This window comes from Gigantopelta aegis, chromosome 6, assembly GCF_016097555.1.
Source record: "Gigantopelta aegis isolate Gae_Host chromosome 6, Gae_host_genome, whole genome shotgun sequence".
Classification (NCBI taxonomy): domain Eukaryota; kingdom Metazoa; phylum Mollusca; class Gastropoda; order Neomphalida; family Peltospiridae; genus Gigantopelta; species Gigantopelta aegis.
Window position 1 is genome coordinate 39,712,973 of NC_054704.1, and position 5,704 is coordinate 39,718,676.

The following is a 5,704-nucleotide window of genomic DNA, read 5'->3' on the forward strand; positions in this document are numbered from 1 at the left end:
TTCATTGGATGCAGGCGAGTGTTGTTAATTCGTTTAAACGTATTCCAAAGGGTGTGGCAATATGTGTTAATAAGACAAACACTTTATGTCACTGTGCTCCATCAAGTAAGCAGTACTGGTGGCAATTTGTTACCAGTAGACGTATTGATAAATAAGTAGCGGTTCACTCTTATGAATAAATATGGTCCAAGTGACAAAGATAGACAAGGATTTTACAAACTGGAAACAATCTTAGAAATAATGATGAATGCATCATACATAATAACTGAATATTGCAATTTAATGAATGAATGAATGAATGAATGTTTAACGACACCCCAGCACGAAAAATACATCGGCTATTGGGTGTCAAACTATGGTAAAAGCGAATCAAATTTGATAGTCAACATAAATATAAAAATTCAACAGTTAAATTAAAACACAGTGTAAAGAACTGTGCAAAAATACAAATATCACAGATGAATCAAATTAAAATTTACAATAAAAGTCAGTATCTCGAAGAAATTGTAATAAAAGTTCTGGATGGAATCGAAAGGATTCCATCACATTTCTCTGACCAAATTGCAATTTAATGTTAGATGAGTATATACATATGTCGAATTGTACTAGTTTAAACCATCAAAAAGCTAGAACAGAGACTTGTTAACGATTGTAATCAAACATATTTTCCTGCGTAAAATATTAGTGGCTGTATATTAAACGTGTTTCTGATTGTTCTAATATTTGTACCAGGTTAAATTTCATTTTATTTCATAAAATATGTTTTTTTTTCGTACGTAGGAAATTATTTGAAGACAAAATTCGGTTTGCAGATCTTACAAATATTAAGACGTCCAGAAACACATTGAATATACAGACACTGATATTGTAAACAAGAAAACATATTTAATATGTAAGTTTAATCGTAGAAATATTTTATTAGTCGGAAACATCTTACAATGCAGCAAACTCAGGAATGTCCCTTTAACGAAACATTTGCGGTTTCGGGATCAGCGTACTCGTATATTAAGGTCTCTTCCTAAATGTTTACAAATACAATTTTTTTCATTTGTAGCCGAATTAAAACAAGATTATATTCGCAAACAAACAGAAAGAAATGTATGGTATTTTCTTGGTTACTACAATTCAGATCATCAAATAATAAAAGTGTTACATAAGAGATTTAAAAAATTGAACAAGTGGACATTACGAACCACTAAACAATTTTGCAACGTAAAACAATATATTGAGGATGAAAAGTGTTATCTAAACAAATGCATTGCCTGTTTATTGGGTAATTCCTTACAGTCAACAGGTTCGTTAGTATTTATTTATGAATTAGCTTACAGCAAACAAAATCACTCGTATGTACAAATCCCTTTTGTGAAAATGTTAGGGTTTGGAATGGGTTGTAAATTCATCATCAAACATTAGTTATAATCGACTGGCATCAATCGATAAATGTTCGATTGAACAATCAGTTACATGTTTGTTTGTCCATAGTATAGTTTATTAGCTTTAGGCCTTCCGGCTTATAGGCAGACCTTTTGTAAACAAATCAATAACATTTGACAAGTGGTGCATACTGTGAGTTACAATTACATGGGTATACGAATAATTTGACGTATAAGGACCGTGCAGCAATTGTGCTCATCGGGATTAAAGTCTAGATGCTAAACATTTCTCATTTTAACTTTAAAAGGTTAAACACATTTTCTCTGTGCTAACATAAAAAACAAAACCCCAAACTATATACACTAATCCCATCAACTAAACTGGAGGAAAATTACAATTAACATTTTCCCAGACAATCCATTATCGGTTTTTATAATTGATCATCACATTGGCAGAGACAAACCGGCCAAGTTTCGATTATATTCGATTATTGGAACATCCTTACTGCAAATGACAAGAAGAAAGTGAAAATCTCATTATTATTGGAATCAATAATAAACATGCTTATTAAAAGATATGGGAAAATAAACGAATTGTGTTCTAAAAACATCTGTTTAATAATACCAAATGGATTACATATGATGAATTATGCATGAAATATAACTTTAGACCACTTATACTGGTTTAATGTAAGCACTAAAACATTATAAATTGAATGTATATACGAAATTAGTAAGAATACAAATGCTGATAATACTGTTTGGCCTAGAAGAACTTCTTAAAACAAATGCTTGTCAAAATAACTACAAACATATGAACATGAAATAAATGCACAAGTGAAATGCATCATATGTTTGGTATATAGTTATGTGAAAAACAATGGTAGGAAAATGTATATATTTCGGATTCAGGGCTTCGTTACCTTCAGTAGAAGATTAAGAATGTTTTTTAAATAATAAAAACAAATAACAACTTTCAAATATATGCTATAAAGGATTCAGATTTAAAAAAGTGGATATTTAATACACTTTTGTGGCTATGTAAACATGTTCAACCATTCTGGAATACAGTTATAAACTGGATATTCTTAAAAATTAAAATCAGACTCAAAGTAAATGCACAAACAATTAGTTTAGGCAACACCATATTTTGACCGTATACATAACATTTTTATTTTTGTTTGATGAAAAACTGTACATTTCATCTATGGACTTGATGGCTATAGGCTGTGTCCATGACGGGTGCAACCATTGGGGCAGGAAATGCACATCTCCAATTCATACATAAGTATAATGGTGTCACTTTAATGCCAGGCAGATTGCGGGTAGATGATCATGAGTTGGAGCTATTTACCAACAGTGCAGGAGGTGAAACTTTGGGAGTCGGGATCTATTTCCAAGGGAAAGTGGCACATGGCACATGGTCATTACAGCGGAGTGAGGGGGGGGGGGGGGCGTCTCACAGATATGATATCACATTTTGGAGTTATTTCCAGTGGTCGTTGCTATAACACTTTGCGGATCTAAGCTAAAAAAAAGAAAAACAAGAAGGTTTTCTTTACTATAGATAATAAGGCAGTAGTTTATATTCTTAATAAAAAGACTTCCAAATCACCTCCTGTAATGCGATTAGTTAGGCGGTTAGTCTTGTTAACACTGCAGTATAACATTCTGATAAGAGCAGAGCTTATTAGTGGGAACATGTCATGCAGTTTCTCGTTGTCAGTGGAATCGGTTTCATTTACCGAGTCGACGCCAGAACCCATCCCAGCTTCTGTGTAGGATTACTGAATCAAAAGTACTGTCGTCTAGTAAGAATGTCTCTGTCCGTCACGGTTACATACATGTGTCGTACAGTTTATTTCATATTGTCACTAAACATATTTTCCCCATCAACAATTCAAACCTATATTAGCGCGTTATCTTATGTACACAAAATACGAATGTTATAACCAAGTATTTTATTGTGCAAATATTAAATGTTAACATAGAGTGGAAGACAAAACGAGGTATAAAATGGCACGAATTTGACAAATTTATTGAAACACATCTCCATCGCCATCGCCAAAGTTAGTATTAATTCATCAGGGTGAAATGACCTGGTAGATCTGAAATCAATAAAATTAATCGAGGATATTAAGTGTTCACTATTGCGACTGTCGGAATCATATGGTCCGACGTTTTGGCACGATTGTACAAGCACGGTGCTCAGTCACCTAAAAAGATAGAAAGGCAAGGAAGCGAGTCAACGCTGTAATTAGATCTGTTTTATAGGGTTCAGGTGGTTACTCCGTCAATCCAAGCTCGAAATATCGAATTATTTCGGCAGGATGGGGTACATTTGTCGGATGTGGGAATTCAGCAGTTTTTTAAGGATTTACAAAATACATTGGGAATTGTGGTTGGAAACAGCAGCGATACGAAATGGAAACTCCCATAAGGCAGCTAGTGTGGCGTGATCGGGTATAGACCCGTTCATATGGCGAGATCACGGGAGACACGATATGGATTTACGAGCATATTGGCCCTTATTTACCCCTACCGGCGTACAGTGGAGGGGAGGGTGTATTATGTTATTAATACCAATTATATTGGGGACTACTACTGAGGAACCAGTGGAGTCCACTCCTTTACGGTACCGTATTGGAGTTGCCCTCTAAGGGAAACCTAGACGGCTGAGATAGGGGTAAGCGGTATGTGGCTCCTCCTCTTTGTGGGACCTAAAGAGGTGGGGCACCCAAGGTACCTAGGGGCCCCTTCATGCCAAGGTTAAAGTTCAAGGCTGTTGGTTGTCTCCCCGGTTCTTGAAAAACAAAAATCCGCTTGCTGCGGCCGAATTGATCCAAACTTTTAATCTTGTTTTTTTGTGTTGTGTTTTAAAGATGCTGAAGTCTTATATCAAAATATATGCATTAATGTATCAGTTGTGCGTTTGTAGTGCTCACAACGCTGAACGCCACAAATGTCACAACGACAAATGACGCAACTCATGAACTACGAATGTCATAATTTACATAGACGTTTAAAAAAAAAAAAAAAAAATTGTTTTGCCTTTTTGGGGTTATACCCTTAGCTCAAATATAGTGTCCCTTGCTCGGCAGGATTCCAGGATCTATTCCCACTGTAGCATCCCCAAAAATAGTTCATTATTAGAACCAACTTAGTGGACTGAAAACTCGATATCAAATCAATATTATACTGTGCAAAAGCACTATTGAATAAAATTGCTCTCGTACCATGTCCAGCACCATGCATCTATTTTAATCTGTATATAACGATCACCTGCTAATAAAGTTGACTTTTCTAAGTTCTTTGTTATATAGGCGTTTACAGAAGACTTAGTAAGTTAGAAAAAAAATATGTGTCTAATCCATTTGTTGAAGCAATGAAATATCTTTTAATCAATCAAATACTGAATGTATACAGTGTCCTTCGAAATGTGATGTCATAATAAAGAAGAGCGGGGCGTAGCTCAATGAGAGAGAGAGAGAGAGAGAGAGAGAGAAGAGAGAGAGAGAGAGAGAGAGAGAGAGAGAGAGAGAGAGAGAGAGAGAGAGAGAGATATGTTTTATTTAACGACGCACTGAACACATTTTATTTTACGGTTATATGGCGTTATACATATAGGTTAATGACCAGTATGATTGGCAGCACGGGATCTATGTTATATGCAACCATCCAATACCCACGGCCAAATTTGTTACAACCAGTTTGTGGAGCATTGGCTGGAACGAAAAAATAGCTTAATGAGTCCACCAGGCAGGGTTTGACCGACGACCCATCCGTCATGCATGAGCGGACGCTCTCCCCAATGATCTATGTTTCCGCTCCCTAGCTCAGCGAAAGAGCGTCCGCTCTTGGTGCGGTGGGTTCGTCGGTCGAACCTCCTGATTTGGACTCATGTGTTTCAATTAGTGATCAAAAGGACAGTGTAAGTGCTTGAAATGGTGCCATAATAAAATAGCCCTTGTTGCTAAGAGTAGCCAACATAGCGGCAACTGGGTTTGACATATACAGCAGCTGACCAGTAAATAATGTACTTCAGTGTTTGAAAACACAAAGTTTTTTATTATACCATTTTCATATAATATTTATTATGCAATTATTACGAAAATTGGACATGTGTAATACTGGGACGCATATTTTCCAAAACACAAACAAACCCACACACAGAAGAGAGAGGAGGGAGAGAGAGAGAAGAGAGAAGAGAGGGGCGAGGGGGGGGGAGGGGAGGAGGAAGGGGGAAGAGAGGTAAAAAGGGAAACAAAGTAATGAAACCTCCTTTTATGAGTTTTAAAATTTAGAAAATGTCTATTTAACCTTAAGGGGGT